Source organism: Acanthochromis polyacanthus, chromosome 13, assembly GCF_021347895.1.
Source record: "Acanthochromis polyacanthus isolate Apoly-LR-REF ecotype Palm Island chromosome 13, KAUST_Apoly_ChrSc, whole genome shotgun sequence".
NCBI lineage: Eukaryota > Metazoa > Chordata > Actinopteri > Pomacentridae > Acanthochromis > Acanthochromis polyacanthus.
Window position 1 is genome coordinate 10,968,437 of NC_067125.1, and position 17,072 is coordinate 10,985,508.

Genomic DNA, 17,072 nt, shown 5'->3' on the forward strand with positions numbered 1-17,072 from the left:
TCATAGTTTAGTATGTCGTCCGAAATTACACCAAAACGTCATAGTTTAACATGTGGTCCAAAATGTGACAACAACGTCATAGTTTAATATGTGGTCCAAAATTACACCAAAACATCATAGTTTAGTATGTGATCCAAAATTACACCAAAATATCATAGTTTAGTATGTCGTCCAAAATTACACCAAAACGTCATAGTTTAGTATGTCGTCCAAAATATGACCAAAACGTCATAGTCTAGTATGAGCTCCAAAATATGACCAAAACGTCATCGTTTAGTATGTGCTCCAAAACATGATCAAAACTTCATAGTTTAGTATGTCATCCAAAATGTGACAAAAACGTCATAGTTTAGTATGTGATCCAAAATTACACCAAAACGTCATAGTTCAGTATGTTGTCCAAAATGTTACGAAAACATCATAGTTTAGTCTGTCGTCCAAAATTACACCAAAACTTCATAGTTTAGTATGTGCTCAAAAATGTGACCAAAAGGTGATAGTTTAGTATGTGGTCCAAAATGTGACAAAAACGTCATAGTTTAGTATGTGCTCCAAAATGTGACAAAAACGTCATAGTTTAGTATGTGGTCCAATATGTGACAAAAACGTCATAGTTTAGTATGTGCTCCAAAATGTGACAAAAACTTCATAGTTTAGTATGTGGTCCAATGTGTGACAAAAACGTCATAGTTTAGTATGTCGTCCAAAATGTGACAAAAACGTCATAGTTTAGTATGTGGTCAAAAATGTGACCAAAACGTCATAGTTTAGTATGTGGTCCAAAATTTGACCAAAATGTCATAGTTTAGTAAGTCGTCCAAAATGTGACAAAAATGTCATAGTTAAGTATGTCGTCCAAAATTACAACAAAACGTCATAGTTTAGTATGTGCTCCAAAATGTGACCAAAAGGTTATTGTTTAGTATGTGGTCCAAAATGTGACAAAAACGTCATAGTTTAGTATGTCGTCCAAAATGTGACAAAAACGTCATAGTTTAGTATGTCGTCCACAATATGACCAAAACGTCATAGTTTAGTATGTCGTCCAAAATATGACCAAAACGTAATAGTAGACTATGACGTTTTGGTCATATTTTGTAGTAGTATGACCATGATCATATTTTGGAGCACGTATGAGCTCCAAAATATGACCAAAACGTCATAGTTTAGTATGTGCTCCAAATGTGACCAAAACTTCATAGTTTAGTCTGTGGTCCAAAATGTGACAAAAACGTCATAGTTTAGTCTGTCGTCCAAAATTACACCAAAACTTCATAGTTTTGTATGTGCTCCAAAATGTGACAAAAACGTCATAGTTTAGTATGTGGTCCAAAATGTGACCAAAACATCATAGTTTAGTATGTCGTCCAAAATATGACCAAAACGTCATAGTTGAGTATGTCGTCCACAATATGACCAAAACGTCATAGTTTTGTATGTGGTCCAAAATGTGACCAAAACGTCATAGCATGTGCTCCAAAATGTGACCAAAAGGTTATAGTTTAGTATGTCGTCCAAAATGTGACCAAATTGTCATAGTTTAGTATGTCGTCAAAAATTACACCAAAACGTCATAGTTTAGTATGTCGTCCAAAAATTGACCAAAATGTCATAGTATGTGGTCCAAAATGTGACCAAAACGTCATAGTTTAGTATGTCGTCCAAAATGTTACAACAATGTCATAGTTTAGTATGTGCTCCAAAATATAATCAAAACGTTATAGTTTAGTATGTGCTCTAAAATGTGACCAAAACATCATAGTGTAGTATGTCATCCAAAATATGATCAAAACATCATTGTTTAGTTTGTGGTCCAAAATTTTACCAAAATGTCATCGTTTAGTATGTTGTCCAAAATGTGACAAAACATCATAGTTTAGTATGTGATCCAAAATTACACCAAAACGTCATAGTTCAGTATGAGCTCCAAAATATGACCAAAACGTCATAGTTTAGTATGTGCTCCAAAATGTGACCAAAAGGTTATAGTTTAGTATGTCGTCCAAAATATGACCAAAACATGATAGTTTAATATGTGGTCCAAAATTACACCAAAACATCATAATTTAGTATGTGATCCAAAATTACACCAAAACATCATAGTTTAGTATGTCGTCCAAAATTACACCAAAACGTCATTGTTTAGTATGTCGTCCAAAATATGACCAAAACGTCATAGTCTAGTATGAGCTCAAAAATATGACCAAAACATCATAGTTTAGTATGTGGTCCAAAATGTGACAAAAACGCCATAGTTTAGTATGTGATCCAAAGTTACACCAAAACGTCATAGTTCAGTATGTTGTCCAAAATGTTACTAAAACATCATAGTTTCGTCTGTCGTCCAAAATTACACCAAAACTTCATAGTTTAGTATGTGCTTCAAAATGTGACCAAAATTTTATAGTTTATTATGTGGTCCAATATGTGACAAAAACGTCATAGTTTAGTATGTGCTCCAAAATGTGACATAAACGTCATAGTTTAGTATGTCGTCCAAAATGTGATCAAAATGTCATAGTTTAGTATGTCGTCCATAATGTGACCAAAATGTCATAGTTTAGCATGTTGTCCAAATTTCCACCACAACGTCATAGTTTAGTATGTGGTCCAAAATGTGACCAAAACATCATAGTTTAGTTTGTGATCCAAAATTACACCAAAACATTGTAGTTTAGTATGTCGTCCATAATGTAACCAAAATGTCACAGTTTAGTATGTCGTCCATAATGTAACCAAAATGTCATAGTTTAGTATCTGGTCAAAAATGTGACCAAAACGTCATAGTTTAGTATGTGGTCCAAAATGTGACCAAAACATCATAGTTTAGTATGTGCTCCAAAACATGATCAAAACTTCATAGTTTAGTATGTGGTCCATAATGTAACCAAAATGTCATAGTTTAGTATGTCGTCCAAAATATGACCAAAACGTCATAGTTTAGTATGTGCTCCAAAACATGATCAAAACTTCATAGTTTAGTATGTCGTCCAAAATGTGACAAAAACATCATAGTTTAGTATGTGATCCAAAATTACACCAAAACGTCACAGTTCAGTATGTTGTCCAAAATGTTACGAAAACATCATAGTTTAGTCTGTCATCCAAAATTACAACAAAACTTCATAGTTTAGTATGTCATCCAAAATGTGACCAAAATGTCATAGTATGTGGTCCAAAATGTGACCAAAACATCATAGTTTTGTATGTCGTCCAAAATGTTACAACAATGTCATAGTTTAGTATGTGCTCTAAAATGTGACCAAAACGTCATAGTGTAGTATGTCATCCAAAATATTATCAAAACATCATAGTTTAGTTTGTGGTCCAAAATTTTACCAAAATGTCATAGTTTAGTATGTCGTCCAAAATGTGACAACAACGTCATAGTTTAGTATGTGATCCAAAATTACACCAAAACGTCATAGTTCAGTATGTTGTCCAAAATGTTACCAAAATGTCATAGTTCAGTATGTCGTCCAAAATTACACCAAAACGTCATAGTTTAGTATGTGGTCCAAAATGTGACCAAAAGGTTATAGTTTAGTATGTGGTCCAAAATGTGACAAAAACGTCATAGTTTAGTATGTGGTCCAAAATGTGACAAAAATGTCATAGTTTCGTATGTCGTCCACAATATGACCAAAACATCATAGTTTAGTATGTCGTCCAACATGTGACCAAAATGTCATAGTTTAGTATGTGATCCAAAATTACACCAAAACGTCATAGTTCAGTATGTTGTCCAAAATGTTACCAAAATGTCATAGTTCAGTATGTCGTCCAACATGTGACCAAAATGTCATAGTTCAGTATGTCGTCCAAAATGACACCAAAACGTCATAGTTTAGTATGTGACACCAAATATGACCAAAACGTCATAGTTTAGTATGCGCTCCAAAATGTGACAATAACGTCATAGTTTAGTATGTCATCCAAAATATGATCAAAACATCATGGTTTCGTATGTGGTCCAGAATTTGACCAAAATGTCATAATCTAGTACATGTCGTCCAAAATATGACAAAAACATCCTCGTTTAGTATGTGATCCAAAATTACACCAAAACGTTGTAGTCGAAGTGACTGTATAGCTCAATAGGTTAGGCAGGCGGACCATGTATAGGGGCTGGTTTCCGATGCGGTGGCCTGGGTTTGATTCCCACTTGTGGCCCTTTGCTGCATGTCTTCCCCATTTCCTATCAAATAAAGCTGAAAAAAATACTTAATATATTTTTAATAAAAACCTCATAGTATTGTCTGCGGTCCAACATGTGACACAAACGTCATAGTTTATAGTACGTGACCAAAACATCATAGTTTAGTATGTGGTCCAATATGTGACAAAAACGTCATAGTTTTGTATGTCGTCCAACAAATTGGAGTGCGGTGTCCAGATAGCTCAACTGGTTAAGAAGGTGGTTGGTAAACAGAACTTTGTCAGAGATGCAGGTTAAATTCCAGCTCATGATCCTTTACTGCATGTATTTCCTGTTTTCCTCTATCCTTGGCGGAGGTCTGCACTCTCTGAGTGCTTTTCTCGTTTAGTATGTGATATTTTATTACTTACTGCCTGTTGCACCGTCCAGTGGAAGTGGAAGTTTCGTCATGCCATGTATGATGACAATAAACCTATTCTATTCTATTCTATTCTATTCTATTCTATTCTATTCTATTCTATTCTATTCTATTCTATATTTAGTTTGGATTATATTCATAGTTGAATAAACTGCCTCATAACTGTATGTTTAGCGGAACATAATCAGCATGTGCAGGGCTACTTTCTTCTTGGTGTTGTGTTATTTGTCTTTCTATCTACTCTGTCCTCTTGTCTGTCCTTTGCCTCTAAACTGTTTTTTGAACGATGAGCTTGCTTAGCGGCTACAATGCATAGATTTAATTGGCTGAGTAGCCTCACGTGGGATGCCTTAATTCGTATGTAATTAGGGTCCGAGCACCGAGGGTGCGAAGGACAGGCGGTGCCAGGGCACCGACTGTCCAAGGCACCAGCGGTGCCAAGGACCCTATTGAAACCCTAGGGTTTATTATTATTATTATTATTAGGGTCCGAGCACCGAGGGTGCGAAGGACAGGCGGTGCCAGGGCACCGACTGTCCAAGGCACCAGCGGTGCCAAGGACCCTATTGAAACCCTAGGGTTTATTATTAGGGTCCGAGCACCGAGGGTGCGAAGGACAGGCGGTGCCAGGGCACCGACTGTCCAAGGCACCAGCGGTGCCAAGGACCCTATTGAAACCCTAGGGTTTATTATTATTATTATTATTATTATTATTATTATTTTTTTTTTCTCCCGTAAAGTAAATTGGCTTTTTGGCGGCCTTATCATACTCCAAAACGCGTGAAATTTGGCATGCACATCAGGACTGGCGAAAAATTTGATATTTTATGGGAGTTGCGCATGTGCGTGGAAAAATGGCTCTATAGCGCCACCTGCAAACTTGAAAAAGTAGTCATTAGGCCAACTGCCACAATGTTTCATGTACAGCTACAATATTTGGTGGGCATATGCAGAACATCTGGACACACCAAAAAGTCAATTACAGCCACGCCCTAAACCCAACAGGAAGTCGGCCACCTTCAATTTGCTGTAAATTTTTCAAACTTAATCGCTCCTCGGGAAATGACTTGCCTTTTTGGCGGCCTTATCATGAACCAAAACGCGTGAAATTTGGCGTGCACATCAGGACTGGCGAAAAATTTGATATTTTATGGGAGTTGCGCATATGTGTGAAAAAATGGCTCTATAGCGCCACCTGCAAAATTGAAACAGTGGTCATTAGGCCAACTTCCACAATGTTTTATTTACAGCTACAATATTTGGTGGGCATATGCACCACATCAGGACACACCAAAAAGTCAATCACAGCCACACCCTAAACCCAACAGGAAGTCGGCCATCTTGAATTTGCTGTACATTTGTCAAAATTTATAGCTCCTAGTGGATAAGTCTGAGAGAACTGAAATTTGGCCAGTACATGCACCAGACCTTTCTGATGAAAAGTTATCAAAAACTCAACCAGAAGCCAAAAGGTGTGGCCATGGCGGAGCCTCAAACAACTGATCCTTCGCCATGAAACAGGAAGTGGTGTCTAATTCTTCTCAACATGCTCCAATCTGCCTGAAACTTTACATGTATGATGACAGTCCTGTCCTGATGTCATCCACATAGGGATATTCATTGACAGTCATAGCGCCACCTTGTGGTTTCAGGAAATAGACATCTTTTACACTTTCATGCCCTATTGTTACCCGGTTGATCATATTCACTTCAAATGCAGTGACAACAGCCTAAACACATTGATGATGCATCCCAGTGAAAATGGTGACTTGTCATCAAAGGGCGTGTCTGTGGCGGCCAAACCAATTTCGATGTTTCGCCATGAAAATTTAACGATTCATATCTCAGCTGAACAACATCCTATCTGCCTCAGACTTCACATGCTGGATACCAGGTCCAGTCTGAACACATCCACACTCATAAATTTTGAAAAAGTCATAGCGCCACCTGTTGGTAATAGTAAGTTTAAGGCCTTATATTTTCAGGTACAATGGCCCCAAACTTGGTGATATCATGCTGGAAATTGGTCAGTCGAGTCTTCACCTCTTGACAATCACACACTGTGAAGGGTGTGACATTTCATGTAACGCTGTTGCCGTAGCAACCAAATATCGCCATGAAAAACAAAGCCCTTTCTGACAGGTTAGGAATACTCCAATGCTCACAAAAATTACCACACACATCACCATTGACCCAAGGAACAACACTGTATGCATCTCGGCACTGCACATGCTATAGCGCCCCCTACAGTATTTTTAACAAACAGCCCCCCCAGCACGTTTCACCTACATCCATGAAATTTGGGAGGCTTATAGAGCACATCAGGACGCACAAAAAAGCCTCTTGGAGCCATGTCCTAAACCCAACAGGAAGTCGGCCATCTTGGATTAATTGTGAGATTTTTGATGATTTTTCTCATTTTTGAGAGTTAATACCTCCTAGGGGATAATTCCAGGAGACCTGAAATTTTGTCAGTCCACACAGCAGGACTTGGTTTGGAAAAGTTATCAAAAGTTTAACCAGAAGCCAAATGGCGTGGCCATGGCGACCATCAGCGTTTTGATGCTTCGCCATGAAACATCAACTGCTGTATAACTCTCCTCTGCATGCTCCAATCTGCCTCAAACTTTCCATGTGTGATCACAATCCAATCCTGATCACATCTACAGGCCAACAGACACTCTCAGTTGCAGCGCCACCTGATGGAGGGACAGTAAATGCTGTATAACTGGCCTCTACATGATCAAATCAGCCTGAAACTTTTATGAGTGATCAGAGTCCAGCCCTCATCACATCCACTGTTTGAAATACACTCTGAGTTACAGCGCCACCTGGTGGTGGATGGGCAGGAAATGCTGTATAACTAGTCTGAACATGCTCCAATCTGGCTGAAATTTTACGTGTGATTAAACTCTGGTCCAGATGTGATTCAGAGGCCGGCACACACTCTCAGTCACAGTGCCACCTGGTGGACGTGCATGGATTCGCCGACCAGCGTGGATGCGAGGACCCGTCCATCGCTGCTTGCAGCTTTAATTATTATTATTATTATTATTATTTTTTTTTCTCCCGTAAAGTAAATTGGCTTTTTGGCGGCCTTATCATACTCCAAAACGCGTGAAATTTGGCATGCACATCAGGACTGGCGAAAAATTTGATATTTTATGGGAGTTGCGCATGTGCGTGGCAAAATGGCTCTATAGCGCCACCTGCAAACTTGAAAAAGTAGTCATTAGGCCAACTGCCACAATGTTTCATGTACAGCTACAATATTTGGTGGGCATATGCAGAACATCTGGACACACCAAAAAGTCAATTACAGCCACGCCCTAAACCCAACAGGAAGTCGGCCATCTTCAATTTGCTGTAAATTTTTCAAACTTAATCGCTCCTCGGGAAATGACTTGCCTTTTTGGCGGCCTTATCATGAACCAAAACGCGTGAAATTTGGCGTGCACATCAGGACTGGTGAAAAATTTGATATTTTATGGGAGTTGCGCATATGTGTGGAAAAATGGCTCTATAGCGCCACCTGCAAAATTGAAAAAGTGGTCATTAGGCCAACTTCCACAATGTTTTATTTACAGCTACAATATTTGGTGGGCATATGCACCACATCAGGACACACCAAAAAGTCAATCACAGCCACACCCTAAACCCAACAGGAAGTCGGCCATCTTGAATTTGCTGTACATTTGTCAAAATTTATAGCTCCTAGTGGATAAGTCTGAGAGAACTGAAATTTGGCCAGTACATGCACCAGACCTTTCTGATGAAAAGTTATCAAAAACTCAACCAGAAGCCAAAAGGTGTGGCCATGGCGGAGCCTCAAACAACTGATCCTTCGCCATGAAACAGGAAGTGGTGTCTAATTCTTCTCAACATGCTCCAATCTGCCTGAAACTTTACATGTATGATGACAGTCCTGTCCTGATGTCATCCACATAGGGATATTCATTGACAGTCATAGCGCCACCTTGTGGTTTCAGGAAATAGACATCTTTTACACTTTCATGCCCTATTGTTACCCGGTTGATCATATTCACTTCAAGTGCAGTGACAACAGCCTAAACACATTGATGATGCATCCCAGTGAAAATGGTGACTTGTCATCAAAGGGCGTGTCTGTGGCGGCCAAACCAATTTCGATGTTTCGCCATGAAAATTTAACGATTCATATCTCAGCTGAACAAGATCCTATCTGCCCCAAACTTCACATGATGGACACCAGGTCCAGTCTGAACACATCCACACTCATAAATTCTGAAAAAGTCATAGCGCCACCTGTTGGTAATAGTAAGTTTAAGGCCTTATATTTTCAGGTACAATGGCCCCAAACTTGGTGATATCATGCTGGAAATGGGTCAGTCGAGTCTTCACCTCTTGACAATCACACACTGTGAAGGGTGTGACATTTCATGCAACGCTGTTGCCGTAGCAACCAAATATCGCCATGAAAAACAAAGCCCATTCTGACAGGTTAGGAATACTCCAATGCTCACAAAAATTACCACACACATCACCATTGACCCAAGGAACAACACTGTATGCATCTCGGCACTGCACATGCTATAGCGCCCCCTACAGTATTTTTAACAAACAGCCCCCCCAGCACGTTTCACCTACATCCATGAAATTTGGGAGGCTTATAGAGCACATCAGGACGCACAAAAAAGCCTCTTGGAGCCATGTCCTAAACCCAACAGGAAGTCGGCCATCTTGGATTAATTGTGAGATTTTTGATGATTTTTCTCATTTTTGAGAGTTAATACCTCCTAGGGGATAATTCCAGGAGACCTGAAATTTTGTCAGTCCACACAGCAGGACTTGGTTTGGAAAAGTTATCAAAAGTTTAACCAGAAGCCAAATGGCGTGGCCATGGCGACCATTAGAGTTTTGATGCTTCGCCATGAAACAACAACTGCTGTATAACTCTCCTCTGCATGCTCCAATCTGCCTCAAACTTTCCATGTGTGATCACAATCCAATCCTGATCACATCTACAGGCCAACAGACACTCTCAGTTGCAGCGCCACCTGTTGGAGGGACAATAAATGCTGTATAACTGGCCTCTACATGATCAAATCAGCCTGAAACTTTTCATGAGTGATCAGAGTCCAGCCCTCATCACATCCACTGTTTGAAATACACTCTGAGTTACAGCGCCACCTGGTGGTGGATGGGCAGGAAATGCTGTATAACTAGTCTGAACATGCTCCAATCTGGCTGAAATTTTACGTGTCATTAAACTCTGGTCCAGATGTGATTCAGAGGCCAGCACACACTCTCAGTCACAGTGCCACCTGGTGGACGTGCATGGATTCGCCGACCAGCGTGGATGCGAGGACCCGTCCATCGCTGCTTGCAGCTTTAATTATTATTATTATTATTATTATTTTTATTTATTTATTTATTTTTTTCTCCCGTAAAGTAAATTGGCTTTTTGGCGGCCTTATCATACTCCAAAACGCGTGAAATTTGGCATGCACATCAGGACTGGCGAAAAATTTGATATTTTATGGGAGTTGCGCATGTGCGTGGCAAAATGGCTCTATAGCGCCACCTGCAAACTTGAAAAAGTAGTCATTAGGCCAACTGCCACAATGTTTCATGTACAGCTACAATATTTGGTGGGCATATGCAGAACATCTGGACACACCAAAAAGTCAATTACAGCCACGCCCTAAACCCAACAGGAAGTCGGCCATCTTCAATTTGCTGTAAATTTTTCAAACTTAATCGCTCCTCGGGAAATGACTTGCCTTTTTGGCGGCCTTATCATGAACCAAAACGCGTGAAATTTGGCGTGCACATCAGGACTGGCGAAAAATTTGATATTTTATGGGAGTTGCGCATATGTGTGGAAAAATGGCTCTATAGCGCCACCTGCAAAATTGAAAAAGTGGTCATTAGGCCAACTTCCACAATGTTTTATTTACAGCTACAATATTTGGTGGGCATATGCACCACATCAGGACACACCAAAAAGTCAATCACAGCCACACCCTAAACCCAACAGGAAGTCGGCCATCTTGAATTTGCTGTACATTTGTCAAAATTTATAGCTCCTAGTGGATAAGTCTGAGAGAACTGAAATTTGGCCAGTACATGCACCAGACCTTTCTGATGAAAAGTTATCAAAAACTCAACCAGAAGCCAAAAGGTGTGGCCATGGCGGAGCCTCAAACAACTGATCCTTCGCCATGAAACAGGAATTGGTGTCTAATTCTTCTCAACATGCTCCAATCTGCCTGAAACTTTACATGTATGATGACAGTCCTGTCCTGATGTCATCCACATAGGGATATTCATTGACAGTCATAGCGCCACCTTGTGGTTTCAGGAAATAGACATCTTTTACACTTTCATGCCCTATTGTTACCCGGTTGATCATATTCACTTCAAATGCAGTGACAACAGCCTAAACACATTGATGATGCATCCCAGTGAAAATGGTGACTTGTCATCAAAGGGCGTGTCTGTGGCGGCCAAACCAATTTCGATGTTTAGCCATGAAAATTTAACGATTCATATCTCAGCTGAACAACATCCTATCTGCCTCAGACTTCACATGCTGGATACCAGGTCCAGTCTGAACACATCCACACTCATAAATTTTGAAAAAGTCATAGCGCCACCTGTTGGTAATAGTAAGTTTAAGGCCTTATATTTTCAGGTACAATGGCCCCAAACTTGGTGATGTCATGCTGGAAATTGGTCAGTCGAGTCTTCACCTCTTGACAATCACACACTGTGAAGGGTGTGACATTTCATGCAACGCTGTTGCCGTAGCAACCAAATATCGCCATGAAAAACAAAGCCCTTTCTGACAGGTTAGGAATACTCCAATGCTCACAAAAATTACCACACACATCACCATTGACCCAAGGAACAACACTGTATGCATCTCGGCACTGCACATGCTATAGCGCCCCCTACAGTATTTTTAACAAACAGCCCCCCCAGCACGTTTCACCTACATCCATGAAATTTGGGAGGCTTATAGAGCACATCAGGACGCACAAAAAAGCCTCTTGGAGCCATGTCCTAAACCCAACAGGAAGTCGGCCATCTTGGATTAATTGTGAGATTTTTGATGATTTTTCTCATTTTTGAGAGTTAATACCTCCTAGGGGATAATTCCAGGAGACCTGAAATTTTGTCAGTCCACACAGCAGGACTTGGTTTGGAAAAGTTATCAAAAGTTTAACCAGAAGCCAAATGGCGTGGCCATGGCGACCATTAGAGTTTTGATGCTTCGCCATGAAACAACAACTGCTGTATAACTCTCCTCTGCATGCTCCAATCTGCCTCAAACTTTCCATGTGTGATCACAATCCAATCCTGATCACATCTACAGGCCAACAGACACTCTCAGTTGCAGCGCCACCTGTTGGAGGGACAATAAATGCTGTATAACTGGCCTCTACATGATCAAATCAGCCTGAAACTTTTCATGAGTGATCAGAGTCCAGCCCTCATCACATCCACTGTTTGAAATACACTCTGAGTTACAGCGCCACCTGGTGGTGGATGGGCAGGAAATGCTGTATAACTAGTCTGAACATGCTCCAATCTGGCTGAAATTTTACGTGTCATTAAACTCTGGTCCAGATGTGATTCAGAGGCCGACACACACTCTCAGTCACAGTGCCACCTGGTGAACGTGCATGGATTCGCCGACCAGCGTGGATGCGAGGACCCGTCCATCGCTGCTTGCAGCTTTAATTATTATTATTATTTTTTTTTTTTTTTCTCCCGTAAAGTAAATTGGCTTTTTGGCGGCCTTATCATACTCCAAAACGCGTGAAATTTGGCATGCACATCAGGACTGGCGAAAAATTTGATATTTTATGGGAGTTGCGCATGTGCGTGGCAAAATGGCTCTATAGCGCCACCTGCAAACTTGAAAAAGTAGTCATTAGGCCAACTGCCACAATGTTTCATGTACAGCTACAATATTTGGTGGGCATATGCAGAACATCTGGACACACCAAAAAGTCAATTACAGCCACGCCCTAAACCCAACAGGAAGTCGGCCATCTTCAATTTGCTGTAAATTTTTCAAACTTAATCGCTCCTCGGGAAATGACTTGCCTTTTTGGCGGCCTTATCATGAACCAAAACGCGTGAAATTTGGCGTGCACATCAGGACTGGCGAAAAATTTGATATTTTATGGGAGTTGCGCATATGTGTGGAAAAATGGCTCTATAGCGCCACCTGCAAAATTGAAAAAGTGGTCATTAGGCCAACTTCCACAATGTTTTATTTACAGCTACAATATTTGGTGGGCATATGCACCACATCAGGACACACCAAAAAGTCAATCACAGCCACACCCTAAACCCAACAGGAAGTCGGCCATCTTGAATTTGCTGTACATTTGTCAAAATTTATAGCGCCTAGTGGATAAGTCTGAGAGAACTGAAATTTGGCCAGTACATTCACCAGACCTTTCTGATGAAAAGTTATCAAAAACTCAACCAGAAGCCAAAAGGTGTGGCCATGGCGGAGCCTCAAACAACTGATCCTTCACCATGAAACAGGAATTGGTGTCTAATTCTTCTCAACATGCTCCAATCTGCCTGAAACTTTACATGTATGATGACAGTCCTGTCCTGATGTCATCCACATAGGGATATTCATTGACAGTCATAGCGCCACCTTGTGGTTTCAGGAAATAGACATCTTTTACACTTTCATGCCCTATTGTTACCCGGTTGATCATATTCACTTCAAATGCAGTGACAACAGCCTAAACACATTGATGATGCATCCCAGTGAAAATGGTGACTTGTCATCAAAGGGCGTGTCTGTGGCGGCCAAACCAATTTCGATGTTTCGCCATGAAAATTTAACGATTCATATCTCAGCTGAACAACATCCTATCTGCCTCAGACTTCACATGCTGGATACCAGGTCCAGTCTGAACACATCCACACTCATAAATTTTGAAAAAGTCATAGCGCCACCTGTTGGTAATAGTAAGTTTAAGGCCTTATATTTTCAGGTACAATGGCCCCAAACTTGGTGATATCATGCTGGAAATTGGTCAGTCGAGTCTTCACCTCTTGACAATCACACACTGTGAAGGGTGTGACATTTCATGCAACGCTGTTGCCGTAGCAACCAAATATCGCCATGAAAAACAAAGCCCTTTCTGACAGGTTAGGAATACTCCAATGCTCACAAAAATTACCACACACATCACCATTGACCCAAGGAACAACACTGTATGCATCTCGGCACTGCACATGCTATAGCGCCCCCTACAGTATTTTTAACAAACAGCCCCTCCAGCACGTTTCACCTACATCCATGAAATTTGGGAGGCTTATAGAGCACATCAGGACGCACAAAAAAGCCTCTTGGAGCCATGTCCTAAACCCAACAGGAAGTCGACCATCTTGGATTAATTGTGAGATTTTTGATGATTTTTCTCATTTTTGAGAGTTAATACCTCCTAGGGGATAATTCCAGGAGACCTGAAATTTTGTCAGTCCACACAGCAGGACTTGGTTTGGAAAAGTTATCAAAAGTTTAACCAGAAGCCAAATGGCGTGGCCATGGCGACCATTAGAGTTTTGATGCTTCGCCATGAAACAACAACTGCTGTATAACTCTCCTCTGCATGCTCCAATCTGCCTCAAACTTTCCATGTGTGATCACAATCCAATCCTGATCACATCTACAGGCCAACAGACACTCTCAGTTGCAGCGCCACCTGTTGGAGGGACAATAAATGCTGTATAACTGGCCTCTACATGATCAAATCAGCCTGAAACTTTTCATGAGTGATCAGAGTCCAGCCCTCATCACATCCACTGTTTGAAATACACTCTGAGTTACAGCGCCACCTGGTGGTGGATGGGCAGGAAATGCTGTATAACTAGTCTGAACATGCTCCAATCTGGCTGAAATTTTACGTGTCATTAAACTCTGGTCCAGATGTGATTCAGAGGCCAGCACACACTCTCAGTCACAGTGCCACCTGGTGGACGTGCATGGATTCGCCGACCAGCGTGGATGCGAGGACCCGTCCATCGCTGCTTGCAGCTTTAATTGGTCTGTGTGTTTCCTGAGCTGATAACGACGTAAACACTGGAAAAGCTGCGCTGGGATAATAGAAGCGACCCGTGAAATTTAAAATGTCATTACAATTTACTGATTACAGGTCCGGGGGAACCTGTTGACCTGCCCCACTAGACACCGGCCCACCGGGACAGTGCCCGGTATGCCAGATGGCCAGTCCACCCCTGATTGAAGGAAAGAGAAGAACAAAAAAGTGAGAATGGACTTGACTAAATGTTCAAACTTTGTAGGTCCAAGGACAACCTTATGTTGCTATACACACTGATACTGTTGTAAAGGATTTATATTTTGCTTCATGGAACATTGTGGCCTTGATCCGTTACATGCATATACAACAAGTGACTCATATTTGCACAGGGATAAAAAAGGAAATTCAAAGAAAAATCCATCCAGCAATTTTTCCTCACAAATTGATAGTTCTTTTGTGTCTGAGCTATAGATTTTAACCCTATAACAAAAACTTCTAAAAAGATGATGCACTTTCATAATCCATCAGCCTCCTCGTGACTCAACAAATAAGTGACTAATGATTAGCCTTAGGTTGAATTTTAATTAAATGTATTAAATCAAGAGAGGAAAGGGTAGACAGGGCATGGATTCAAATTCTTTATACACATGTTAATCACTGGGTTTGTTTTATCCAGATCGCTCAATATTTGTTTTGCACAAATTATCCAAAGAGCAAGAGTGGATGGGAGATGCATTGATGCAACACTACAACAATATTTTGGGGGAAGCTATAGATATTAGACACTCAAGAATGGAGTATGCATTTAACATATGAAATAATGTTTTAATGACTATTTTCCACGCATTCCTAATCAGAGAGTTTCACTATAAAATTAATTAATGCTCTAAGCTAGTCTCCCTTTGAAAAACGTGACACATCCCGATGGGTAACGCAGTAAGGGAAAAGTGTCCTATTGAAGGTGTTGGGCCGCTGCTTGCTGAAAGAACAGCTTTGATATTCTTTGACAGTGATTCTCCAAGTCTCTGGAACTCTACTGGACGGATGAGCAACATTCATCCAAAGGATTTTCCCTCGTTTGGTGTTAATGATGGTGGTTGAGACATGATCTCCTGTAGGTTTTCAGACCTGGTGACTGTAAAGATGCTAGCATATGAGTCATATCATTTTCTTTAAACCATTCAGTGACCCCTCATGCCCTATTTATGACAGCATCGTCGTCCTGGAAGAAACCACTCCCAGCTGGATGGTTATGTTTCATCATAGGAGAAAAATGAACACTTGCATTGATCTGCAGTGACTCTTCCCTCTAAGTGGACAAGAGGACCCAAATCAACAAAATGCTCCTCCATTTCCTCTCACCGTAGGGGTCAAGGGTTCATGCCTGTCCTTTAGTTTGTCACCCATCTGTATCTTAAAAGCTTTGGGGGAAAAAAGCATATCTAAAGAAAGCTATGAGCTTTGGGGATTTGACTTGACATAAGCAGAAAACAGCAATTTCCACCTGCAGTGCAATCTAATTTAAAATTTATCTGAGTGAAGATTGACGGGGTGTTTGTTTAGGCTACTACACTGTAAAGCAGAAGGGAAGATGCTCAAGGCAACCTCTACTGTTGATGCTCGTGCTATCTAACCTGCAGTCCCTGACCAAAGACTCACTGTACCAAAGCAGATTTACGCTTTTCAACCCAGGCAGGCTTACCCATGGCTGCAACATTGTGATGCCTCCTTTTGACATTTAGTCCTATCAGATGCTGCTTCCATTGATAGTCAGTTGTAGTTTCCATCCAGTGATTCTCAACATTATCTGCTCAATAGTGAATCAGTTTCCTATGTGTGACATTTTGGCTGCTTCCATTTACAGGTTTTCCCAGCCTGGTATTAGTGTTTCGTTGCACTGACGTACATAATGTAGCAGAAAAAAGACATTAGTGCATGTTACATTGCAGGTAATAATACGGTTTAATGCAAAAAGGTCACTTTATGTATGACAATCTCTATAATCAAAATCACCACAGCCATGTCAGTCACAAGACACAAGACAGGCCTTTGAGCTTTAGACTCAAAATGGGATTTTTATTACTGCAGCCTTAGATCTTAGAATTTTATGTTGCATTTTCATGCCTCTTCTACAGATGTCCCAGTTTGATCTGAGTTTGTTTGCCACTCCATTGAGAGCATTTTATATCAGTAACTGGACAACGTGATCTGTGCTGAAGACCTTTGATGTTCCTGCAGTTATTTCCCAACCCAAAGAGAGTCTGGTTATTTATTGGCCCCCTAAGACCATTCAGTTGTCCACGGATGCATCTGGCCTTGATTTAAAGCAAAGCTCAAACTGAAAATAACTTGTAGTTTAGTTTACATTCCCTTCAGTAATTTAGAAAAAGCTCAGTGTCTGTTTTGAGCCTGACGCCTGCAATGTGACGTGTTC